Here is a 26,419-nt window from a genome sequence, read left to right as displayed (position 1 = left end):
TGGTTAGAATCCAGTGCATTTAGGGTTAGCATTAGGGATAGGGTTAGGTTTATGTTTAGGGTGAGGCTTAGAATCGAGTGCATTTAAGGATAGTGTTAGGGTTAGAGTTAGGTATAGGGTTAGCTTTCGTCGAATCGAGGGTCAGTGTTAGGGTGAGGGTTAGGGTTAGGATTAAGTTTAGGCTCAGGAGCATTTTTAGCGTTAGGGTTGGGGTTAGGGTCAGGGTTTGAGTGCATTTAGGGGTAGGGGAGGAGTTGGGTTGGGATTCGGGTTAGGGTTTGTGTTGGTAGAAGCGAGGTTTTGGGTTAGGCTTAGGGTCAGGAGAGCATTTTGGGTCATAATTCAGAGCATTTGGGCTTAGGGTTCGTGTTGAAATTGATGATTTAGTTATAGCGTTAGAATCAGGCACATTTAGGGATAGAGTTATGATTAGAATTCAGTGCATTTAGGGTTAGGGTTAGGGTTAGGGTTAGGTTTAGGGTCAGGGTTAGAATCCAGAGCATTTAAGGATAGTGCTAGGGTTAGACTTAGGTTTAGGGTTAGCTTTCGTAGAATCGAGGGTTAGGCTTAGGGTTAGGCTTAGGGTGAGGTTTAGGGTTAGAATCAAGCACAGTTTTAGTGTTAGCGTTAGGGTGAGGGTCAGGGTTAAAGTGCTTTTAGGGCTAGTGGATGGGATAGGGTTAGGATAGGTGTTAAGGTTTGTGTTGGTAGAATCGAGGGTTAGGGTTAGGCTTAGGGTCAGGATTGCCTTTTGGGTTAGAATCGAGTGCATATAAGGTTAGGGTTAGTGTTGAGATTGACGATTTAGTGTTAGGGTTATAATCGAGCACATTAGGGTTAGAGTTATGGTTAGAATCCAGTGCATTTAGGGTTAGGATTAGGGTTAGGGTTAGGGTTATGTTCAGGGTGAGGGTTAGAATCGAGTGCATTTAAGGATAGTGTTAGGGTTAGAGTTAGGTATAGGGTTAGCTTTCGTAGAATCGAGGGTCAGTGTTAGGGTGAGGGTTAGGGTTAGGATTAGGGTTAGAATCAGGAGCATTTTTAGCGTTAGGGTTGTGGTTAGGGTCAGGGTTTGAGTGCATTTAGGGGTAGGGGAGGAGTTGGGTTAGGATTCGGGTTAGGGTTTGTGTTGGTAGAATCGAGGTTTTGGGTTAGGCTTATGGTCAGGAGAGCATTTTGGGTCATAATTCAGAGCATTTGGGCTTAGGGTTAGTGTTGAAATTGATGATTTAGTTATAGCGTTCGAATCAGGCACATTTAGGGATAGAGTTATGATTAGAATTCAGTGCATTTAGGGTTAGGGTTAGGGTTAGGGTTAGGGTCAGGGTTAGAATCGAGAGCATTTAAGGATAGTGCTAGGGTTAGAGTTAGGTTTAGGGTTAGCTTTTGTAGAATCGAGGGTTAGGCTTGGGGTTAGGCTTAGGGTGAGGGTTAGGGTTAGAATCAAGCACAGTTTTAATGTTAGCGTTAGGGTGAGGGTTAGGGTTAAAGTGCTTTTAGGGCTAGTGGATGGGATAGGGTTAGAATAGGTGTTAAGGTTTGTGTTGGTAGATCGAGGTTTAGGTTTAGGCTTAGGGTCAGGATTGCATTTTGGATCAGAATCGAGTGTATTTAGGCTTTGCGTTAGTGTTCAAATTGACGATTTAGTGTGAGGGTTTGAATCGAGCACATTTAGGGTTAGAGTTATGCTTAGAATTCAGTGCATTTAGGGTTAGCGTTAGGGTTAGGCTTAGGTTGAGGGCCAGGGTTAAAATCGAGAGCATTTAAGGATAGTGCTAGGGTTAGAGTTAGGTTTAGCGTTCTCTTTCGTAGAGTGGAGCGTTAGGCTTAAGGTTAGGCTGAGGGTTAGGGTTAGGGTTAGAATCAGGCACATTTTTAGTGGTCTGCTTTTCATCAGGGTATGGCTTAGAGTGCATTTAGGGGTAGGCGTAGGAGTAGGGTTAGTATTAGGGTTAAGGTTTGTGTTGGTAGAATCGAGGTTTAGGGTTAGGCTTAGGGTCAGGAATGGCTTTTGGGTTAGAGTCGAGTGCATTTAGGGTTAGGGATAGTGTTGAAAATGACGATTTAGTGTTTGGTTAGAATCGAGCACATTTAGGGTTAGAGTTTTGGTTAGAATTCGTTAGGGTTAGCGTTAGTGTAAGGGGTAGGGGTAGGGTTAGAGTGCATTTAGGGGTAGGGGTAGGGGTAGGGTTAGGATTAGGGTTAGGGTTTGTGTTGGTAGAATCGAAGTTTAGGGTTAGGCGTAGGGTGAGGATTGCCTTTAGGTTAGAGTCGAGTGCATTTAGGGTTAGGCTTAGTGTTGAGATTGACGATTTAGTGTTAGGGTTATAATCGAGCACATTAGGGTTAGAGTTATGGTTAGAATCCAGTGCATTTAGGGTTAGCATTAGGGATAGGGTTAGGTTTATGTTTAGGGTGAGGCTTAGAATCGAGTGCATTTAAGGATAGTGTTAGGGTTAGAGTTAGGTATAGGGTTAGCTTTCGTCGAATCGAGGGTCAGTGTTACGGTGAGGGTTAGGGTTAGGATTAAGTTTAGGCTCAGGAGCATTTTTAGCGTTAGGGTTGGGGTTAGGGTCAGGGTTTGAGTGCATTTAGGGGTAGGGGAGGAGTTGGGTTGGGATTCGGGTTAGGGTTTGTGTTGGTAGAAGCGAGGTTTTGGGTTAGGCTTAGGGTCAGGAGAGCATTTTGGGTCATAATTCAGAGCATTTGGGCTTAGGGTTCGTGTTGAAATTGATGATTTAGTTATAGCGTTAGAATCAGGCACATTTAGGGATAGAGTTATGATTAGAATTCAGTGCATTTAGGGTTAGGGTTAGGGTTAGGGTTAGGTTTAGGGTCAGGGTTAGAATCCAGAGCATTTAAGGATAGTGCTAGGGTTAGACTTAGGTTTAGGGTTAGCTTTCGTAGAATCGAGGGTTAGGCTTAGGGTTAGGCTTAGGGTGAGGTTTAGGGTTAGAATCAAGCACAGTTTTAGTGTTAGCGTTAGGGTGAGGGTCAGGGTTAAAGTGCTTTTAGGGCTAGTGGATGGGATAGGGTTAGGATAGGTGTTAAGGTTTGTGTTGGTAGAATCGAGGGTTAGGGTTAGGCTTAGGGTGAGGATTGCCTTTTGGGTTAGAATCGAGTGCATATAAGGTTAGGGTTAGTGTTGAGATTGACGATTTAGTGTTAGGGTTATAATCGAGCACATTAGGGTTAGAGTTATGGTTAGAATCCAGTGCATTTAGGGTTAGGATTAGGGTTAGGGTTAGGGTTATGTTCAGGGTGAGGGTTAGAATCGAGTGCATTTAAGGATAGTGTTAGGGTTAGAGTTAGGTATAGGGTTAGCTTTCGTCGAATCGAGGGTCAGTGTTAGGGTGAGGGTTAGGGTTAGGATTAGGGTTAGAATCAGGAGCATTTTTAGCGTTAGGGTTGTGGTTAGGGTCAGGGTTTGAGTGCATTTAGGGGTAGGGGAGGAGTTGGGTTAGGATTCGGGTTAGGGTTTGTGTTGGTAGAATCGAGGTTTTGGGTTAGGCTTAGGGTCAGGAGAGCATTTTGGGTCATAATTCAGAGCATTTGGGCTTAGGGTTAGTGTTGAAATTGATGATTTAGTTATTGCGTTCGCATCAGGCACATTTAGGGATAGAGTTATGATTAGAATTCAGTGCATTTAGGGTTAGGGTTAGGGTTAGGTTTAGGGTCAGGGTTAGAATCGAGAGCATTTAAGGATAGTGCTAGGGTTAGAGTTAGGTTTAGGGTTAGCTTTTGTAGAATCGAGGGTTAGGCTTGGGGTTAGGCTTAGGGTGAGGGTTAGGGTTAGAATCAAGCACAGTTTTAATGTTAGCGTTAGGGTGAGGGTTAGGGTTAAAGTGCTTTTAGGGCTAGTGGATGGGATAGGGTTAGAATAGGTGTTAAGGTTTGTGTTGGTAGATCGAGGTTTAGGTTTAGGCTTAGGGTCAGGATTGCATTTTGGATCAGAATCGAGTGTATTTAGGCTTTGCGTTAGTGTTCAAATTGACGATTTAGTGTGAGGGTTTGAATCGAGCACATTTAGGGTTAGAGTTATGCTTAGAATTCAGTGCATTTAGGGTTAGCGTTAGGGTTAGGCTTAGGTTGAGGGCCAGGGTTAAAATCGAGAGCATTTAAGGATAGTGCTAGGGTTAGAGTTAGGTTTAGCGTTCTCTTTCGTAGAGTGGAGCGTTAGGCTTAAGGTTAGGCTGAGGGTTAGGGTTAGGGTTAGAATCAGGCACATTTTTAGTGGTCTGCTTTTCATCAGGGTATGGCTTAGAGTGCATTTAGGGGTAGGCGTAGGAGTAGGGTTAGTATTAGGGTTAAGGTTTGTGTTGGTAGAATCGAGGTTTAGGGTTAGGCTTAGGGTCAGGAATGGCTTTTGGGTTAGAGTCGAGTGCATTTAGGGTTAGGGATAGTGTTGAAATTGACGATTTAGTGTTTGGTTAGAATCGAGCACATTTAGGGTTAGAGTTTTGGTTAGAATTCGTTAGGGTTAGCGTTAGTGTAAGGGGTAGGGGTAGGGTTAGAGTGCATTTAGGGGTAGGGGTAGGGGTAGGGTTAGGATTAGGGTTAGGGTTTGTGTTGGTAGAATCGAAGTTTAGGGTTAGGCGTAGGGTGAGGATTGCCTTTAGGTTAGAGTCGAGTGCATTTAGGGTTAGGCTTAGTGTTGAGATTGACGATTTAGGGTTAGGGTTATAATCGAGCACATTAGGGTTAAAGTTATGGTTAGAATCCAGTGCATTTAGGGTTAGCATTAGGGATAGGGTTAGGTTTATGTTTAGGGTGAGGCTTAGAATCGAGTGCATTTAAGGATAGTGTTAGGGTTAGAGTTAGGTATAGGGTTAGCTTTCGTCGAATCGAGGGTCAGTGTTAGGGTGAGGGTTAGGGTTAGGATTAAGTTTAGGCTCAGGAGCATTTTTAGCGTTAGGGTTGGGGTTAGGGTCAGGGTTTGAGTACATTTAGGGGTAGGGGAGGAGTTGGGTTAGGATTCGGGTTAGGGTTTGTGTTGGTAGAAGCGAGGTTTTGGGTTAGGCTTAGGGTCAGGAGAGCATTTTGGGTCATAATTCAGAGCATTTGGGCTTAGGGTTCGTGTTGAAATTGATGATTTAGTTATAGCGTTAGAATCAGGCACATTTAGGGATAGAGTTATGATTAGAATTCAGTGCATTTAGGGTTAGGGTTAGGGTTAGGGTTAGGTTTAGGGTCAGGGTTAGAATCGAGAGCATTTAAGGATAGTGCTAGGGTTAGACTTAGGTTTAGGGTTAGCTTTCGTAGAATCGAGGGTTAGGCTTAGGGTTAGGCTTAGGGTGAGGTTTAGGGTTAGAATCAAGCACAGTTTTAGTGTTAGCGTTAGGGTGAGGGTTAGGGTTAAAGTGCTTTTAGGGCTAGTGGATGGGATAGGGTTAGGATAGGTGTTAAGGTTTGTGTTGGTAGAATCGAGGGTTAGGGTTAGGCTTAGGGTCAGGATTGCCTTTTGGGTTAGAATCGAGTGCATATAAGGTTAGGGTTAGTGTTGAGATTGACGATTTAGTGTTAGGGTTATAATCGAGCACATTAGGGTTAGAGTTATGGTTAGAATCCAGTGCATTTAGGGTTAGGATTAGGGTTAGGGTTAGGGTTATGTTCAGGGTGAGGGTTAGAATCGAGTGCATTTAAGGATAGTGTTAGGGTTAGAGTTAGGTATAGGGTTAGCTTTCGTCGAATCGAGGGTCAGTGTTAAGGTGAGGGTTAGGGTTAGGATTAGGGTTAGAATCAGGAGCATTTTTAGCGTTAGGGTTGTGGTTAGGGTCAGGGTTTGAGTGCATTTAGGGGTAGGGGAGGAGTTGGGTTAGGATTAGGGTTAGGGTTTGTGTTGGTAGAATCGAGGTTTTGGGTTAGGGTTATGGTCAGGAGAGCATTTTGGGTCATAATTCAGAGCATTTGGGCTTAGGGTTAGTGTTGAAATTGATGATTTAGTTATAGCGTTAGAATCAGGCACATTTAGGGATAGAGTTATGATTAGAATTCAGTGCATTTAGGGTTAGGGTTAGGGTTAGGTTTAGGGTCAGGGTTAGAATCGAGAGCATTTAAGGATAGTGCTAGGGTTAGAGTTAGGTTTAGGGTTAGCTTTTGTAGAATCGAGGGTTAGGCTTGGGGTTAGGCTTAGGGTGAGGGTTAGGGTTAGAATCAAGCACAGTTTTAATGTTAGCGTTAGGGTGAGGGTTAGGGTTAAAGTGCTTTTAGGGCTAGTGGATGGGATAGGGTTAGAATAGGTGTTAAGGTTTGTGTTGGTAGATCGAGGTTTAGGTTTAGGCTTAGGGTCAGGATTGCATTTTGGATCAGAATCGAGTGTATTTAGGCTTTGCGTTAGTGTTCAAATTGACGATTTAGTGTGAGGGTTTGAATCGAGCACATTTAGGGTTAGAGTTATGCTTAGAATTCAGTGCATTTAGGGTTAGCGTTAGGGTTAGGCTTAGGTTGAGGGCCAGGGTTAAAATCGAGAGCATTTAAGGATAGTGCTAGGGTTAGAGTTAGGTTTAGCGTTCTCTTTCGTAGAGTGGAGCGTTAGGCTTAAGGTTAGGCTGAGGGTTAGGGTTAGGGTTAGAATCAGGCACATTTTTAGTGGTCTGCTTTTCATCAGGGTATGGCTTAGAGTGCATTTAGGGGTAGGCGTAGGAGTAGGGTTAGTATTAGGGTTAAGGTTTGTGTTGGTAGAATCGAGGTTTAGGGTTAGGCTTAGGGTCAGGAATGGCTTTTGGGTTAGAGTCGAGTGCATTTAGGGTTAGGGATAGTGTTGAAAATGACGATTTAGTGTTTGGTTAGAATCGAGCACATTTAGGGTTAGAGTTTTGGTTAGAATTCGTTAGGGTTAGCGTTAGTGTAAGGGGTAGGGGTAGGGTTAGAGTGCATTTAGGGGTAGGGGTAGGGGTAGGGTTAGGATTAGGGTTAGGGTTTGTGTTGGTAGAATCGAAGTTTAGGGTTAGGCGTAGGGTGAGGATTGCCTTTAGGTTAGAGTCGAGTGCATTTAGGGTTAGGCTTAGTGTTGAGATTGACGATTTAGTGTTAGGGTAATAATCGAGCACATTAGGGTTAGAGTTATGGTTAGAATCCAGTGCATTTAGGGTTAGCATTAGGGATAGGGTTAGGTTTATGTTTAGGGTGAGGCTTAGAATCGAGTGCATTTAAGGATAGTGTTAGGGTTAGAGTTAGGTATAGGGTTAGCTTTCGTCGAATCGAGGGTCAGTGTTAGGGTGAGGGTTAGGGTTAGGATTAAGTTTAGGCTCAGGAGCATTTTTAGCGTTAGGGTTGGGGTTAGGGTCAGGGTTTGAGTGCATTTAGGGGTAGGGGAGGAGTTGGGTTAGGATTCGGGTTAGGGTTTGTGTTGGTAGAATCGAGGTTTTGGGTTAGGCTTAGGGTCAGGAGAGCATTTTGGGTCATAATTCAGAGCATTTGGGCTTAGGGTTCGTGTTGAAATTGATGATTTAGTTATAGCGTTAGAATCAGGCACATTTAGGGATAGAGTTATGATTAGAATTCAGTGCATTTAGGGTTAGGGTTAGGGTTAGGTTTAGGTTTAGGGTCAGGGTTAGAATCGAGAGCATTTAAGGATAGTGCTAGGGTTAGACTTAGGTTTAGGGTTAGCTTTCGTAGAATCGAGGGTTAGGCTTAGGGTTAGGCTTAGGGTGAGGTTTAGGGTTAGAATCAAGCACAGTTTTAGTGTTAGCGTTAGGGTGAGGGTTAGGGTTAAAGTGCTTTTAGGGCTAGTGGATGGGATAGGGTTAGGATAGGTGTTAAGGTTTGTGTTGGCAGAATCGAGGGTTAGGGTTAGGCTTAGGGTGAGGATTGCCTTTTGGGTTAGAATCGAGTGCATATAAGGTTAGGGTTAGTGTTGAGATTGACGATTTAGTGTTAGGGTTATAATCGAGCACATTAGGGTTAGAGTTATGGTTAGAATCCAGTGCATTTAGGGTTAGGATTAGGGTTAGGGTTAGGGTTATGTTCAGGGTGAGGGTTAGAATCGAGTGCATTTAAGGATAGTGTTAGGGTTAGAGTTAGGTATAGGGTTAGCTTTCGTCGAATCGAGGGTCAGTGTTAAGGTGAGGGTTAGGGTTAGGATTAGGGTTAGAATCAGGAGCATTTTTAGCGTTAGGGTTGTGGTTAGGGTCAGGGTTTGAGTGCATTTAGGGGTAGGGTAGGAGTTGGGTTAGGATTCGGGTTAGGGTTTGTGTTGGTAGAATCGAGGTTTTGGGTTAGGCTTATGGTCAGGAGAGCATTTTGGGTCATAATTCAGAGCATTTGGGCTTAGGGTTAGTGTTGAAATTGATGATTTAGTTATAGCGTTAGAATCAGGCACATTTAGGGATAGAGTTATGATTAGAATTCAGTGCATTTAGGGTTAGGGTTAGGGTTAGGGTTAGGGTCAGGGTTAGAATCGAGAGCATTTAAGGATAGTGCTAGGGTTAGAGTTAGGTTTAGGGTTAGCTTTTGTAGAATCGAGGGTTAGGCTTGGGGTTAGGCTTAGGGTGAGGGTTAGGGTTAGAATTAAGCACAGTTTTAATGTTAGCGTTAGGGTGAGGGTTAGGGTTAAAGTGCTTTTAGGGCTAGTGGATGGGATAGGGTTAGAATAGGTGTTAAGGTTTGTGTTGGTAGATCGAGGTTTAGGTTTAGGCTTAGGGTCAGGATTGCATTTTGGATCAGAATCGAGTGTATTTAGGCTTTGCGTTAGTGTTCAAATTGACGATTTAGTGTGAGGGTTTGAATCGAGCACATTTAGGGTTAGAGTTATGCTTAGAATTCAGTGCATTTAGGGTTAGCGTTAGGGTTAGGCTTAGGTTGAGGGCCAGGGTTAAAATCGAGAGCCTTTAAGGATAGTGCTAGGGTTAGAGTTAGGTTTAGCGTTCTCTTTCGTAGAGTGGAGCGTTAGGCTTAAGGTTAGGCTGAGGGTTAGGGTTAGGGTTAGAATCAGGCACATTTTTAGTGGTCTGCTTTTCATCAGGGTATGGCTTAGAGTGCATTTAGGGGTAGGCGTAGGAGTAGGGTTAGTATTAGGGTTAAGGTTTGTGTTGGTAGAATCGAGGTTTAGGGTTAGGCTTAGGGTCAGGAATGGCTTTTGGGTTAGAGTCGAGTGCATTTAGGGTTAGGGATAGTGTTGAAATTGACGATTTAGTGTTTGGTTAGAATCGAGCACATTTAGGGTTAGAGTTTTGGTTAGAATTCGTTAGGGTTAGCGTTAGTGTAAGGGGTAGGGGTAGGGTTAGAGTGCATTTAGGGGTAGGGGTAGGGGTAGGGTTAGGATTAGGGTTAGGGTTTGTGTTGGTAGAATCGAAGTTTAGGGTTAGGCGTAGGGTGAGGATTGCCTTTAGGTTAGAGTCGAGTGCATTTAGGGTTAGGCTTAGTGTTGAGATTGACGATTTAGTGTTAGGGTTATAATCGAGCACATTAGGGTTAGAGTTATGGTTAGAATCCAGTGCATTTAGGGTTAGCATTAGGGATAGGGTTAGGTTTATGTTTAGGGTGAGGCTTAGAATCGAGTGCATTTAAGGATAGTGTTAGGGTTAGAGTTAGGTATAGGGTTAGCTTTCGTCGAATCGAGGGTCAGTGTTACGGTGAGGGTTAGGGTTAGGATTAAGTTTAGGCTCAGGAGCATTTTTAGCGTTAGGTTTGGGGTTAGGGTCAGGGTTTGAGTGCATTTAGGGGTAGGGGAGGAGTTGGGTTAGGATTCGGGTTAGGGTTTGTGTTGGTAGAAGCGAGGTTTTGGGTTAGGCTTAGGGTCAGGAGAGCATTTTGGGTCATAATTCAGAGCATTTGGGCTTAGGGTTCGTGTTGAAATTCATGATTTAGTTATAGCGTTAGAATCAGGCACATTTAGGGATAGAGTTATGATTAGAATTCAGTGCATTTAGGGTTAGGGTTAGGGTTAGGGTTAGGTTTAGGGTCAGGGTTAGAATCGAGAGCATTTAAGGATAGTGCTAGGGTTAGACTTAGGTTTAGGGTTAGCTTTCGTAGAATCGAGGGTTAGGCTTAGGGTTAGGCTTAGGGTGAGGTTTAGGGTTAGAATCAAGCACAGTTTTAGTGTTAGCGTTAGGGTGAGGGTTAGGGTTAAAGTGCTTTTAGGGCTAGTGGATGGGATAGGGTTAGGATAGGTGTTAAGGTTTGTGTTGGTAGAATCGAGGGTTAGGGTTAGGCTTAGGGTCAGGATTGCCTTTTGGGTTAGAATCGAGTGCATATAAGGTTAGGGTTAGTGTTGAGATTGACGATTTAGTGTTAGGGTTATAATCGAGCACATTAGGGTTAGAGTTATGGTTAGAATCCAGTGCATTTAGGGTTAGGATTAGGGTTAGGGTTAGGGTTATGTTCAGGGTGAGGGTTAGAATCGAGTGCATTTAAGGATAGTGTTAGGGTTAGAGTTAGGTATAGGGTTAGCTTTCGTCGAATCGAGGGTCAGTGTTAAGGTGAGGGTTAGGGTTAGGATTAGGGTTAGAATCAGGAGCATTTTTAGCGTTAGGGTTGTGGTTAGGGTCAGGGTTTGAGTGCATTTAGGGGTAGGGGAGGAGTTGGGTTAGGATTAGGGTTAGGGTTTGTGTTGGTAGAATCGAGGTTTTGGGTTAGGCTTATGGTCAGGAGAGCATTTTGGGACATAATTCAGAGCATTTGGGCTTAGGGTTAGTGTTGAAATTGATGATTTAGTTATAGCGTTCGAATCAGGCACATTTAGGGATAGAGTTATGATTAGAATTCAGTGCATTTAGGGTTAGGGTTAGGGTTAGGGTTAGGGTCAGGGTTAGAATCGAGAGCATTTAAGGATAGTGCTAGGGTTAGAGTTAGGTTTAGGGTTAGCGCTCGTAGAATCGAGGGTTAGGCTTGGGGTTAGGCTTAGGGTGAGGGTTAGGGTTAGAATCAAGCACAGTTTTAGTGTTAGCGTTAGGGTGAGGGTTAGGGTTAAAGTGCTTTTAGGGCTAGTGGATGGGATAGGGTTAGAATAGGTGTTAAGGTTTGTGTTGGTAGATCGAGGTTTAGGTTTAGGCTTAGGGTCAGGATTGCATTTTGGATCAGAATCGAGTGTATTTAGGCTTTGCGTTAGTGTTCAAATTGACGATTTAGTGTGAGGGTTTGAATCGAGCACATTTAGGGTTAGAGTTATGCTTAGAATTCAGTGCATTTAGGGTTAGCGTTAGGGTTAGGGTTAGGTTGAGGGTCAGGGTTAAAATCGAGAGCATTTAAGGATAGTGCTAGGGTTAGAGTTAGGTTTAGCGTTCTCTTTCGTAGAGTGGAGGGTTAGGCTTAAGGTTAGGCTTAGGGTTAGGGTTAGGGTTAGAATCAGGCACATTTTTAGTGGTCTGCTTTTCATCGGGGTATGGCTTAGAGTGCCTTTAGGGGTAGGCGTAAGAGTAGGGTTAGTATTAGGGTTAAGGTTTGTGTTGGTAGAATCGAGGTTTAGGGTTAGGCTTAGGGTCAGGAATGGCTTTTGGGTTAGAGTCGAGTGCATTTAGGGTTAGGGATAATGTCGAAATTGACGATTTAGTGTTTGGTTAGAATCGAGCACATTTAGGGTTAGAGTTTTGGTTAGAATTCGTTAGGGTTAGCGTTAGTGTAAGGGGTAGGGGTAGGGTTAGAGTGCATTTAGGGGTAGGGGTAGGGGTAGGGTTAGGATTAGGGTTAGGGTTTGTGTTGGTAGAATCGAAGTTTAGGGTTAGGCGTAGGGTGAGCATTGCCTTTAGGGTTAGAGTCGAGTGCATTTAGGGTTAGGCTTAGTGTTGAGATTGACGATTTAGTGTTAGGGTTATAATCGAGCACATTAGGGTTAAAGTTATGGTTAGAATCCAGTGCATTTAGGGTTAGCATTAGGGATAGGGTTAGGTTTATGTTTAGGGTGAGGGTTAGAATCGAGTGCATTTAAGGATAGTGTTAGGCTTAGAGTTAGGTATAGGGTTAGCTTTCGTCGAATCGAGGGTCAGTGTTAGGGTGAGGGTTAGGGTTAGGATTAAATTTAGGCTCAGGAGCATTTTTAGCGTTAGGGTTGGGGTTAGGGTCAGGGTTTGAGTGCATTTAGGGGTAGGGGAGGAGTTGGGTTAGGATTCGGGTTAGGGTTTGTGTTGGTAGAATCGAGGTTTTGGGTTAGGCTTAGGGTCAGGAGAGCATTTTGGGTCATAATTCAGAGCATTTGGGCTTAGGGTTCGTGTTGAAATTCATGATTTAGTTATAGCGTTAGAATCAGGCACATTTAGGGATAGAGTTATGATTAGAATTCAGTGCATTTAGGGTTAGGGTTAGGGTTAGGGTTAGGTTTAGGGTCAGGGTTAGAATCGAGAGCATTTAAGGATAGTGCTAGGGTTAGACTTAGGTTTAGGGTTAGCTTTCGTAGAATCGAGGGTTAGGCTTAGGGTTAGGCTTAGGGTGAGGTTTAGGGTTAGAATCAAGCACAGTTTTAGTGTTAGCGTTAGGGTGAGGGTTAGGGTTAAAGTGCTTTTAGGGCTAGTGGATGGGATAGGGTTAGGATAGGTGTTAAGGTTTGTGTTGGTAGAATCGAGGGTTAGGGTTAGGCTTAGGGTCAGGATTGCCTTTTGGGTTAGAATCGAGTGCATATAAGGTTAGGGTTAGTGTTGAGATTGACGATTTAGTGTTAGGGTTATAATCGAGCACATTAGGGTTAGAGTTATGGTTAGAATCCAGTGCATTTAGGGTTAGGATTAGGGTTAGGGTTAGGGTTATGTTCAGGGTGAGGGTTAGAATCGAGTGCATTTAAGGATAGTGTTAGGGTTAGAGTTAGGTATAGGGTTAGCTTTCGTCGAATATAGGGTCAGTGTTAGCGTGAGGGTTAGGGTTAGGATTAAATTTAGGCTCAGGAGCATTTTTAGCGTTAGGGTTGTGGTTAGGGTCAGGGTTTGAGTGCATTTAGGGGTAGGGGAGGAGTTGGGTTAGGATTCGGGTTAGGGTTTGTGTTGGTAGAATCGAGGTTTTGGGTTAGGCTTAGGGTCAGGAGAGCATTTTGGGTCATAATTCAGAGCATTTGGGCTTAGGGTTAGTGTTGAAATTGATGATTTAGTTATTGCGTTCGAATCAGGCACATTTAGGGATAGAGTTATGATTAGAATTCAGTGCATTTAGGGTTAGGGTTAGGGTTAGGGTTAGGGTCAGGGTTAGAATCGAGAGCATTTAAGGATAGTGCTAGGGTTAGAGTTAGGTTTAGGGTTAGCTTTTGTAGAATCGAGGGTTAGGCTTGGGGTTAGGCTTAGGGTGAGGGTTAGGGTTAGAATCAAGCACAGTTTTAATGTTAGCGTTAGGGTGAGGGTTAGGGTTAAAGTGCTTTTAGGGCTAGTGGATGGGATAGGGTTAGAATAGGTGTTAAGGTTTGTGTTGGTAGATCGAGGTTTAGGTTTAGGCTTAGGGTCAGGATTGCATTTTGGATCAGAATCGAGTGTATTTAGGCTTTGCGTTAGTGTTCAAATTGACGATTTAGTGCGAGGGTTTGAATCGAGCACATTTAGGGTTAGAGTTATGCTTAGAATTCAGTGCATTTAGGGTTAGCGTTAGGGTTAGGCTTAGGTTGAGGGTCAGGGTTAAAATCGAGAGCATTTAAGGATAGTGCTAGGGTTAGAGTTAGGTTTAGCGTTCTCTTTCGTAGAGTGGAGCGTTAGGCTTAAGGTTAGGCTGAGGGTTAGGGTTCGGGTTAGAATCAGGCACATTTTTAGTGGTCTGCTTTTCATCAGGGTATGGCTTAGAGTGCATTTAGGGGTAGGCGTAGGAGTAGGGTTAGTATTAGGGTTAAGGTTTGTGTTGGTAGAATCGAGGTTTAGGGTTAGGCTTAGGGTCAGGAATGGCTTTTGGGTTAGAGTCGAGTGCATTTAGGGTTAGGGATAGTGTTGAAATTGACGATTTAGTGTTTGGTTAGAATCGAGCACATTTAGGGTTAGAGTTTTGGTTAGAATTCGTTAGGGTTAGCGTTAGTGTAAGGGGTAGGGGTAGGGTTAGAGTGCATTTAGGGGTAGGGGTAGGGGTAGGGTTAGGATTAGGGTTAGGGTTTGTGTTGGTAGAATCGAAGTTTAGGGTTAGGCGTAGGGTGAGGATTGCCTTTAGGTTAGAGTCGAGTGCATTTAGGGTTAGGCTTAGTGTTGAGATTGACGATTTAGTGTTAGGGTTATAATCGAGCACATTAGGGTTAGAGTTATGGTTAGAATCCAGTGCATTTAGGGTTAGGATTAGGGTTAGGGTTAGGGTTATGTTCAGGGTGAGGCTTAGAATCGAGTGCATTTAAGGATAGTGTTAGGGTTAGAGTTAGGTATAGGGTTAGCTTTCGTCGAATCGAGGGTCAGTGTTAGGGTGAGGGTTAGGGTTAGGATTAGGGTTAGAATCAGGAGCATTTTTAGCGTTAGGGTTGTGGTTAGGGTCAGGGTTTGAGTGCATTTAGGGGTAGGGGAGGAGTTGGGTTAGGATTCGGGTTAGGGTTTGTGTTGGTAGAATCGAGGTTTTGGGTTAGGCTTAGGGTCAGGAGAGCATTTTGGGTCATAATTCAGAGCATTTGGGCTTAGGGTTCGTGTTGAAATTCATGATTTAGTTATAGCGTTAGAATCAGGCACATTTAGGGATAGAGTTATGATTAGAATTCAGTGCATTTAGGGTTAGGGTTAGGGTTAGGTTTAGGTTTAGGGTCAGGGTTAGAATCGAGAGCATTTAAGGATAGTGCTAGGGTTAGACTTAGGTTTAGGGTTAGCTTTCGTAGAATCGAGGGTTAGGCTTAGGTTTAGGCTTAGGGTGAGGTTTAGGGTTAGAATCAAGCACAGTTTTAGTGTTAGCGTTAGGGTGAGGGTTAGGGTTAAAGTGCTTTTAGGGCTAGTGGATGGGATAGGGTTAGGATACGTGTTAAGGTTTGTGTTGGTAGAATCGAGGGTTAGGGTTAGGCTTAGGGTCAGGATTGCCTTTTGGGTTAGAATCGAGTGCATATAAGGTTAGGGTTAGTGTTGAGATTGACGATTTAGTGTTAGGGTTATAATCGAGCACATTAGGGTTAGAGTTATGGTTAGAATCCAGTGCATTTAGGGTTAGGTTTAGGGTTAGGGTTAGCGTTATGTTCAGGGTGAGGGTTAGAATCGAGTGCATTTAAGGATAGTGTTAGGGTTAGAGTTAGGTATAGGGTTAGCTTTCGTCGAATATAGGGTCAGTGTTAGCGTGAGGGTTAGGGTTAGGATTAAATTTAGGCTCAGGAGCATTTTTAGCGTTAGGGTTGTGGTTAGGGTCAGGGTTTGAGTGCATTTAGGGGTAGGGGAGGAGTTGGGTTAGGATTCGGGTTAGGGTTTGTGTTGGTAGAATCGAGGTTTTGGGTTAGGCTTAGGGTCAGGAGAGCATTTTGGGTCATAATTCAGAGCATTTGGGCTTAGGGTTAGTGTTGAAATTGATGATTTAGTTATTGCGTTCGCATCAGGCACATTTAGGGATAGAGTTATGATTAGAATTCAGTGCATTTAGGGTTAGGGTTAGGGTTAGGTTTAGGGTCAGGGTTAGAATCGAGAGCATTTAAGGATAGTGCTAGGGTTAGAGTTAGGTTTAGGGTTAGCTTTTGTAGAATCGAGGGTTAGGCTTGGGGTTAGGCTTAGGGTGAGGGTTAGGGTTAGAATCAAGCACAGTTTTAATGTTAGCGTTAGGGTGAGGGTTAGGGTTAAAGTGCTTTTAGGGCTAGTGGATGGGATAGGGTTAGAATAGGTGTTAAGGTTTGTGTTGGTAGATCGAGGTTTAGGTTTAGGCTTAGGGTCAGGATTGCATTTTGGATCAGAATCGAGTGTATTTAGGCTTTGCGTTAGTGTTCAAATTGACGATTTAGTGTGAGGGTTTGAATCGAGCACATTTAGGGTTAGAGTTATGCTTAGAATTCAGTGCATTTAGGGTTAGCGTTAGGGTTAGGCTTAGGTTGAGGGTCAGGGTTAAAATCGAGAGCATTTAAGGATAGTGCTAGGGTTAGAGTTAGGTTTAGCGTTCTCTTTCGTAGAGTGGAGCGTTAGGCTTAAGGTTAGGCTGAGGGTTAGGGTTAGGGTTAGAATCAGGCACATTTTTAGTGGTCTGCTTTTCATCAGGGTATGGCTTAGAGTGCATTTAGGGGTAGGCGTAGGAGTAGGGTTAGTATTAGGGTTAAGGTTTGTGTTGGTAGAATCGAGGTTTAGGGTTAGGCTTAGGGTCAGGAATGGCTTTTGGGTTAGAGTCGAGTGCATTTAGGGTTAGGGATAGTGTTGAAATTGACGATTTAGTGTTTGGTTAGAATCGAGCACATTTAGGGTTAGAGTTTTGGTTAGAATTCGTTAGGGTTAGCGTTAGTGTAAGGGGTAGGGGTAGGGTTAGAGTGCATTTAGGGGTAGGGGTAGGGGTAGGGTTAGGATTAGGGTTAGGGTTTGTGTTGGTAGAATCGAAGTTTAGGGTTAGGCGTAGGGTGAGGATTGCCTTTAGGTTAGAGTCGAGTGCATTTAGGGTTAGGCTTAGTGTTGAGATTGACGATTTACTGTTAGGGTTATAATCGAGCACATTAGGGTTAGAGTTATGGTTAGAATCCAGTGCATTTAGGGTTAGCATTAGGGATAGGGTTAGGTTTATGTTTAGGGTGAGGCTTAGAATCGAGTGCATTTAAGGATAGTGTTAGGGTTAGAGTTAGGTATAGGGTTAGCTTTCGTCGAATCGAGGGTCAGTGTTAGGGTGAGGGTTAGGGTTAGGATTAAGTTTAGGCTCAGGAGCATTTTTAGCGTTAGGGTTGGGGTTAGGGTCAGGGTTTGAGTGCATTTAGGGGTAGGGGAGGAGTTGGGTTAGGATTCGGGTTAGGGTTTGTGTTGGTAGAATCGAGGTTTTGGGTTAGGCTTAGGGTCAGGAGAGCATTTTGGGTCATAATTCAGAGCATTTGGGCTTAGGGTTCGTGTTGAAATTGATGATTTAGTTATAGCGTTAGAATCAGGCACATTTAGGGATAGAGTTATGATTAGAATTCAGTGCATTTAGGGTTAGGGTTAGGGTTAGGTTTAGGTTTAGGGTCAGGGTTAGAATCGAGAGCATTTAAGGATAGTGCTAGGGTTAGACTTAGGTTTAGGGTTAGCTTTCGTAGAATCGAGGGTTAGGCTTAGGGTTAGGCTTAGGGTGAGGTTTAGGGTTAGAATCAAGCACAGTTTTAGTGTTAGCGTTAGGGTGAGGGTTAGGGTTAAAGTGCTTTTAGGGCTAGTGGATGGGATAGGGTTAGGATAGGTGTTAAGGTTTGTGTTGGTAGAATCGAGGGTTAGGGTTAGGCTTAGGGTCAGGATTGCCTTTTGGGTTAGAATCGAGTGCATATAAGGTTAGGGTTAGTGTTGAGATTGACGATTTAGTGTTAGGGTTATAATCGAGCACATTAGGGTTAGAGTTATGGTTAGAATCCAGTGCATTTAGGGTTAGGATTAGGGTTAGGGTTAGGGTTATGTTCAGGGTGAGGGTTAGAATCGAGTGCATTTAAGGATAGTGTTAGGGTTAGAGTTAGGTATAGGGTTAGCTTTCGTCGAATCGAGGGTCAGTGTTAAGGTGAGGGTTAGGGTTAGGATTAGGGTTAGAATCAGGAGCATTTTTAGCGTTAGGGTTGTGGTTAGGGTCAGGGTTTGAGTGCATTTAGGGGTAGGGGAGGAGTTGGTTTAGGATTCGGGTTAGGGTTTGTGTTGGTAGAATCGAGGTTTTGGGTTAGGCTTATGGTCAGGAGAGCATTTTGGGTCATAATTCAGAGCATTTGGGCTTAGGGTTAGTGTTGAAATTGATGATTTAGTTATAGCGTTCGAATCAGGCACATTTAGGGATAGAGTTATGATTAGAATACAGTGCATTTAGGCTTAGGGTTAGGGTTAGGGTTAGGGTCAGGGTTAGAATCGAGAGCATTTAAGGATAGTGCTAGGGTTAGAGTTAGGTTTAGGGTTAGCGCTCGTAGAATCGAGGGTTAGGCTTGGGGTTAGGCTTAGGGTGAGGGTTAGGGTTAGAATCAAGCACAGTTTTAGTGTTAGCGTTAGGGTGAGGGTTAGGGTTAAAGTGCTTTTAGGGCTAGTGGATGGGATAGGGTTAGAATAGGTGTTAAGGTTTGTGTTGGTAGATCGAGGTTTAGGTTTAGGCTTAGGGTCAGGATTGCATTTTGGATCAGAATCGAGTGTATTTAGGCTTTGCGTTAGTGTTCAAATTGACGATTTAGTGCGAGGGTTTGAATCGAGCACATTTAGGGTTAGAGTTATGCTTAGAATTCAGTGCATTTAGGGTTAGCGTTAGGGTTAGGGTTAGGTTGAGGGTCAGGGTTAAAATCGAGAGCATTTAAGGATAGTGCTAGGGTTAGAGTTAGGTTTAGCGTTCTCTTTCGTAGAGTGGAGGGTTAGGCTTAAGGTTAGGCTTAGGGTTAGGGTTAGGGTTAGAATCAGGCACATTTTTAGTGGTCTGCTTTTCATCGGGGTATGGCTTAGAGTGCCTTTAGGGGTAGGCGTAAGAGTAGGGTTAGTATTAGGGTTAAGGTTTGTGTTGGTAGAATCGAGGTTTAGGGTTAGGCTTAGGGTCAGGAATGGCTTTTGGGTTAGAGTCGAGTGCATTTAGGGTTAGGGATAGTGTCGAAATTGACGATTTAGTGTTTGGTTAGAATCGAGCACATTTAGGGTTAGAGTTTTGGTTAGAATTCGTTAGGGTTAGCGTTAGTGTAAGGGGTAGGGGTAGGGTTAGAGTGCATTTAGGGGTAGGGGTAGGGGTAGGGTTAGGATTAGGGTTAGGGTTTGTGTTGGTAGAATCGAAGTTTAGGGTTAGGCGTAGGGTGAGGATTGCCTTTAGGTTAGAGTCGAGTGCATTTAGGGTTAGGCTTAGTGTTGAGATTGACGATTTAGTGTTAGGGTTATAATCGAGCACATTAGGGTTAGAGTTATGGTTGGAATCCAGTGCATTTAGGGTTAGCATTAGGGATAGGGTTTGGTTTATGTTTAGGGTGAGGGTTAGAATCGAGTGCATTTAAGGATAGTGTTAGGGTTAGAGTTAGGTATAGGGTTAGCTTTCGTCGAATCGAGGGTCAGTGTTAGGGTGAGGGTTAGGGTTAGGATTAAATTTAGGCTCAGGAGCATTTTTAGCGTTAGGGTTGGGGTTAGGGTCAGGGTTTGAGTGCATTTAGGGGTAGGGGAGGAGTTGGGTTAGGATTCGGGTTAGGGTTTGTGTTGGTAGAATCGAGGTTTTGGGTTAGGCTTAGGGTCAGGAGAGCATTTTGGGTCATAATTCAGAGCATTTGGGCTTAGGGTTCGTGTTGAAATTCATGATTTAGTTATAGCGTTAGAATCAGGCACATTTAGGGATAGAGTTATGATTAGAATTCAGTACATTTAGGGTTAGGGTTAGGGTTAGGGTTAGGTTTAGGGTCAGGGTTAGAATCGAGAGCATTTAAGGATAGTGCTAGGGTTAGACTTAGGTTTAGGGTTAGCTTTCGTAGAATCGAGGGTTAGGCTTAGGGTTAGGCTTAGGGTGAGGTTTAGGGTTAGAATCAAGCACAGTTTTAGTGTTAGCGTTAGGGTGAGGGTTAGGGTTAAAGTGCTTTTAGGGCTAGTGGATGGGATAGGTTTAGGATAGGTGTTAAGGTTTGTGTTGGTAGAATCGAGGGTTAGGGTTAGGCTTAGGGTCAGGATTGCCTTTTGGGTTAGAATCGAGTGCATATAAGGTTAGGGTTAGTGTTGAGATTGACGATTTAGTGTTAGGGTTATAATCGAGCACATTAGGGTTAGAGTTATGGTTAGAATCCAGTGCATTTAGGGTTAGGATTAGGGTTAGGGTTAGGGTTATGTTCAGGGTGAGGGTTAGAATCGAGTGCATTTAAGGATAGTGTTAGGGTTAGAGTTAGGTATAGGGTTAGCTTTCGTAGAATCGAGGGTCAGTGTTAGGGTGAGGGTTAGGGTTAGGATTAGGGTTAGAATCAGGAGCATTTTTAGCGTTAGGGTTGTGGTTAGGGTCAGGGTTTGAGTGCATTTAGGGGTAGGGGAGGAGTTGGGTTAGGATTCGGGTTAGGGTTTGTGTTGGTAGAATCGAGGTTTTGGGTTAGGCTTAGGGTCAGGAGAGCATTTTGGGTCATAATTCAGAGCATTTGGGCTTAGGGTTAGTGTTGAAATTGATGATTTAGTTATTGCGTTCGAATCAGGCACATTTAGGGATAGAGTTATGATTAGAATTCAGTGCATTTAGGGTTAGGGTTAGGGTTAGGGTTAGGGTCAGGGTTAGAATCGAGAGCATTTAAGGATAGTGCTAGGGTTAGAGTTAGGTTTAGGGTTAGCTTTTGTAGAATCGAGGGTTAGGCTTGGGGTTAGGCTTAGGGTGAGGGTTAGGGTTAGAATCAAGCACAGTTTTAATGTTAGCGTTAGGGTGAGGGTTAGGGTTAAAGTGCTTTTAGGGCTAGTGGATGGGATAGGGTTAGAATAGGTGTTAAGGTTTGTGTTGGTAGATCGAGGTTTAGGTTTAGGCTTAGGGTCAGGATTGCATTTTGGATCAGAATCGAGTGTATTTAGGCTTTGCGTTAGTGTTCAAATTGACGATTTAGTGTGAGGGTTTGAATCGAGCACATTTAGGGTTAGAGTTATGCTTAGAATTCAGTGCATTTAGGGTTAGCGTTAGGGTTAGCCTTAGGTTGAGGGTCAGGGTTAAAATCGAGAGCATTTAAGGATAGTGCTAGGGTTAGAGTTAGGTTTAGCGTTCTCTTTCGTAGAGTGGAGCGTTAGGCTTAAGGTTAGGCTGAGGGTTAGGGTTAGGGTTAGAATCAGGCACATTTTTAGTGGTCTGCTTTTCATCAGGGTATGGCTTAGAGTGCATTTAGGGGTAGGCGTAGGAGTAGGGTTAGTATTAGGGTTAAGGTTTGTGTTGGTAGAATCGAGGTTTAGGGTTAGGCTTAGGGTCAGGAATGGCTTTTGGGTTAGAGTCGAGTGCATTTAGGGTTAGGGATAGTGTTGAAATTGACGATTTAGTGTTTGGTTAGAATCGAGCACATTTAGGGTTAGAGTTTTGGTTAGAATTCGTTAGGGTTAGCGTTAGTGTAAGGGGTAGGGGTAGGGTTAGAGTGCATTTAGGGGTAGGGGTAGGGGTAGGGTTAGGATTAGGGTTAGGGTTTGTGTTGGTAGAATCGAAGTTTAGGGTTAGGCGTAGGGTGAGGATTGCCTTTAGGTTAGAGTCGAGTGCATTTAGGGTTAGGCTTAGTGTTGAGATTGACGATTTAGTGTTAGGGTTATAATCGAGCACATTAGGGTTAGAGTTATGGTTAGAATCCAGTGCATTTAGGGTTAGCATTAGGGATAGGGTTAGGTTTATGTTTAGGGTGAGGCTTAGAATCGAGTGCATTTAAGGATAGTGTTAGGGTTAGAGTTAGGTATAGGGTTAGCTTTCGTCGAATCGAGGGTCAGTGTTAGGGTGAGGGTTAGGGTTAGGATTAAGTTTAGGCTCAGGAGCATTTTTAGCGTTAGGGTTGGGGTTAGGGTCAGGGTTTGAGTGCATTTAGGGGTAGGGGAGGAGTTGGGTTAGGATTCGGGTTAGGGTTTGTGTTGGTAGAATCGAGGTTTTGGGTTAGGCTTAGGGTCAGGAGAGCATTTTGGGTCATAATTCAGAGCATTTGGGCTTAGGGTTCGTGTTGAAATTGATGATTTAGTTATAGCGTTAGAATCAGGCACATTTAGGGATAGAGTTATGATTAGAATTCAGTGCATTTAGGGTTAGGGTTAGGGTTAGGTTTAGGTTTAGGGTCAGGGTTAGAATCGAGAGCATTTAAGGATAGTGCTAGGGTTAGACTTAGGTTTAGGGTTAGCTTTCGTAGAATCGAGGGTTAGGCTTAGGGTTAGGCTTAGGGTGAGGTTTAGGGTTAGAATCAAGCACAGTTTTAGTGTTAGCGTTAGGGTGAGGGTTAGGGTTAAAGTGCTTTTAGGGCTAGTGGATGGGATAGGGTTAGGATAGGTGTTAAGGTTTGTGTTGGTAGAATCGAGGGTTAGGGTTAGGCTTAGGGTCAGGATTGCCTTTTGGGTTAGAATCGAGTGCATATAAGGTTAGGGTTAGTGTTGAGATTGACGATTTAGTGTTAGGGTTATAATCGAGCACATTAGGGTTAGAGTTATGGTTAGAATCCAGTGCATTTAGGGTTAGGATTAGGGTTAGGGTTAGGGTTATGTTCAGGGTGAGGGTTAGAATCGAGTGCATTTAAGGATAGTGTTAGGGTTAGAGTTAGGTATAGGGTTAGCTTTCGTAGAATCGAGGGTCAGTGTTAGGGTGAGGGTTAGGGTTAGGATTAGGGTTAGAATCAGGAGCATTTTTAGCGTTAGGGTTGTGGTTAGTGTCAGGGTTTGAGTGCATTTAGGGGTAGGGGAGGAGTTGGGTTAGGATTCGGGTTAGGGTTTGTGTTGGTAGAATCGAGGTTTTGGGTTAGGCTTAGGGTCAGGAGAGCATTTTGGGTCATAATTCAGAGCATTTGGGCTTAGGGTTAGTGTTGAAATTGATGATTTAGTTATTGCGTTCGCATCAGGCACATTTAGGGATAGAGTTATGATTAGAATTCAGTGCATTTAGGGTTAGGGTTAGGGTTAGGTTTAGGGTCAGGGTTAGAATCGAGAGCATTTAAGGATAGTGCTAGGGTTAGAGTTAGGTTTAGGGTTAGCTTTTGTAGAATCGAGGGTTAGGCTTGGGTTTAGGCTTAGGGTGAGGGTTAGGGTTAGAATCAAGCACAGTTTTAATGTTAGCGTTAGGGTGAGGGTTAGGGTTAAAGTGCTTTTAGGGCTAGTGGATGGGATAGGGTTAGAATAGGTGTTAAGGTTTGTGTTGGTAGATCGAGGTTTAGGTTTAGGCTTAGGGTCAGGATTGCATTTTGGATCAGAATCGAGTGTATTTAGGCTTTGCGTTAGTGTTCAAATTGACGATTTAGTGTGAGGGTTTGAATCGAGCACATTTAGGGTTAGAGTTATGCTTAGAATTCAGTGCATTTAGGGTTAGCGTTAGGGTTAGGGTTAGGTTGAGGGTCAGGGTTAAAATCGAGAGCATTTAAGGATAGTGCTAGGGTTAGAGTTAGGTTTAGCGTTCTCTTTCGTAGAGTGGAGCGTTAGGCTTAAGGTTAGGCTGAGGGTTAGGGTTAGGGTTAGAATCAGGCACATTTTTAGTGGTCTGCTTTTCATCAGGGTATGGCTTGGAGTGCATTTACGGGTAGGCGTAGGAGTAGGGTTAGTATTAGGGTTAAGGTTTGTGTTGGTAGAATCGAGGTTTAGGGTTAGGCTTAGGGTCAGGAATGGCTTTTGGGTTAGAGTCGAGTGCATTTAGGGTTAGGGATAGTGTTGAAATTGACGATTTAGTGTTTGGTTAGAATCGAGCACATTTAGGGTTAGAGTTTTGGTTAGAATTCGTTAGGGTTAGCGTTAGTGTAAGGGGTAGGGGTAGGGTTAGAGTGCATTTAGGGGTAGGGGTAGGGGTAGGGTTAGGATTAGGGTTAGGGTTTGTGTTGGTAGAATCGAAGTTTAGGGTTAGGCGTAGGGTGAGGATTGCCTTTAGATTAGAGTCGAGTGCATTTAGGGTTAGGCTTAGTGTTGAGATTGACGATTTAGTGTTAGGGTTATAATCGAGCACATTAGGGTTAGAGTTATGGTTAGAATCCAGTGCATTTAGGGTTAGCATTAGGGATAGGGTTAGGTTTATGTTTAGGGTGAGGCTTAGAATCGAGTGCATTTAAGGATAGTGTTAGGGTTAGAGTTAGGTATAGGGTTAGCTTTCGTCGAATCGAGGGTCAGTGTTAGGGTGAGGGTTAGGGTTAGGATTAAGTTTAGGCTCAGGAGCATTTTTAGCGTTAGGGTTGGGGTTAGGGTCAGGGTTTGAGTGCATTTAGGGGTAGGGGAGGAGTTGGGTTAGGATTCGGGTTAGGGTTTGTGTTGGTAGAATCGAGGTTTTGGGTTAGGCTTAGGGTCAGGAGAGCATTTTGGGTCATAATTCAGAGCATTTGGGCTTAGGGTTCGTGTTGAAATTCATGATTTAGTTATAGCGTTAGAATCAGGCACATTTAGGGATAGAGTTATGATTAGAATTCAGTGCATTTAGGGTTAGGGTTAGGGTTAGGGTTAGGTTTAGGGTCAGGGTTAGAATCGAGAGCATTTAAGGATAGTGCTAGGGTTAGACTTAGGTTTAGGGTTAGCTTTCGTAGAATCGAGGGTTAGGCTTAGGGTTAGGCTTAGGGTGAGGGTTAGGGATAGAATCAAGCACAGGTTTAGCGTTAGCGTTAGGGTGAGGGTTAGGGTTAAAGTGCTTTTAGGGCTAGTGGATGGGATAGGGTTAGGATAGGTGTTAAGGTTTGTGTTGGTAGAATCGAGGTTTAGGGTTAGGGTTAGGGTCAGGATTGCCTTTTGGGTTAGAATCGAGTGCTTATAAGGTTAGGGTTAGTGTTGAGATTGACGATTTAGTGTTAGGGTTATAATCGAGCACATTAGGGTTAGAGTTATGGTTAGAATCCAGTGGATTTAGGGGTTAGGATTAGGGTTAGGGTTAGGGTTATGTTCAGGGTGAGGGTTAGAATCGAGTGCATTTAAGGATAGTGTTAGGGTTAGAGTTAGGTATAGGGTTAGCTTTCGTCGAATCGAGGGTCAGTGTTAGGGTGAGGGTTAGGGTTAGGATTAGGGTTAGAATCAGGAGCATTTTTAGCGTTAGGGTTGTGGTTAGGGTCAGGGTTTGAGTGCATTTAGGGGTAGGGGAGGAGTTGGGTTAGGATTCGGGTTAGGGTTTGTGTTGGTAGAATCGAGGTTTTGGGTTAGGCTTAGGGTCAGGAGAGCATTTTGGGTCATAATTCAGAGCATTTGGGCTTAGGGTTAGTGTTGAAATTGATGATTTAGTTATTGCGTTCGCATCAGGCACATTTAGGGATAGAGTTATGATTAGAATTCAGTGCATTTAGGGTTAGGGTTAGGGTTAGGTTTAGGGTCAGGGTTAGAATCGAGAGCATTTAAGGATAGTGCTAGGGTTAGAGTTAGGTTTAGGGTTAGCTTTTGTAGATCGAGGGTTAGGCTTGGGGTTAGGCTTAGGGTGAGGGTTAGGGTTAGAATCAAGCACAGTTTTAATGTTAGCGTTAGGGTGAGGGTTAGGGTTAAAGTGCTTTTAGGGCTAGTGGATGGGATAGGGTTAGAATAGGTGTTAAGGTTTGTGTTGGTAGATCGAGGTTTAGGTTTAGGCTTAGGGTCAGGATTGCATTTTGGATCAGAATCGAGTGTATTTAGGCTTTGCGTTAGTGTTCAAATTGACGATTTAGTGTGAGAGTTTGAATCGAGCACATTTAGGGTTAGAGTTATGCTTAGAATTCAGTGCATTTAGGGTTAGCGTTAGGGTTAGGCTTAGGTTGAGGGTCAGGGTTAAAATCGAGAGCATTTAAGGATAGTGCTAGGGTTAGAGTTAGGTTTAGCGTTCTCTTTCGTAGAGTGGAGCGTTAGGCTTAAGGTTAGGCTGAGGGTTAGGGTTAGGGTTAGAATCAGGCACATTTTTAGTGGTCTGCTTTTCATCAGGGTATGGCTTAGAGTGCATTTAGGGGTAGGCGTAGGAGTAGGGTTAGTATTAGGGTTAAGGTTTGTGTTGGTAGAATCGAGGTTTAGGGTTAGGCTTAGGGTCAGGAATGGCTTTTGGGTTAGAGTCGAGTGCATTTAGGGTTAGGGATAGTGTTGAAATTGACGATTTAGTGTTTGGTAGAATCGAGCACATTTAGGGTTAGAGTTTTGGTTAGAATTCGTTAGGGTTAGCGTTAGTGTAAGGGGTAGGGGTAGGGTTAGAGTGCATTTAGGGGTAGGGGTAGGGGTAGGGTTAGGATTAGGGTTAGGGTTTGTGTTGGTAGAATCGAAGTTAGGGTTAGGCGTAGGGTGAGGATTGCCTTTAGGTTAGAGTCGAGTGCATTTAGGGTTAGGCTTAGTGTTGAGATTGACGATTTAGTGTTAGGGTTATAATCGAGCACATTAGGGTAGAGTTATGGTTAGAATCCAGTGCATTTAGGGTTAGCATTAGGGATAGGGTTAGGTTTATGTTTAGGGTGAGGCTTAGAATCGAGTGCATTTAAGGATAGTGTTAGGGTTAGAGTTAGGTATAGGGTTAGCTTTCGTGGAATCGAGGGTCAGTGTTAGGGTGAGGGTTAGGGTAAGGATTAAGTTTAGGCTCAGGAGCATTTTTAGCGTTAGGGTTGGGGTTAGGGTCAGGGTTTGAGTGCATTTAGGGGTAGGGGAGGAGTGGGTTAGGATTAGGGTTAGGGTTTGTGTTGGTAGATCGAGGTTTTGGGTTAGGCTTAGGGTCAGGAGAGCATTTTGGGTCATAATTCAGAGCATTTGGGCTTAGGGTTCGTGTTGAAATTGATGATTTAGTTATAGCGTTAGAATCAGGCACATTTAGGGATAGAGTTATGATTAGAATTCAGTGCATTTAGGGTTAGGGTTAGGGTTAGGGTTAGGTTTAGGGTCAGGGTTAGAATCGAGAGCATTTAAGGATAGTGCTA

Source organism: Notamacropus eugenii, chromosome 7, assembly GCF_028372415.1.
Source record: "Notamacropus eugenii isolate mMacEug1 chromosome 7, mMacEug1.pri_v2, whole genome shotgun sequence".
Lineage (NCBI taxonomy): Eukaryota > Metazoa > Chordata > Mammalia > Diprotodontia > Macropodidae > Notamacropus > Notamacropus eugenii.
The sequence above is the reverse complement of the archived record's forward strand: the minus strand, read 5'-3'. Positions refer to the sequence as shown.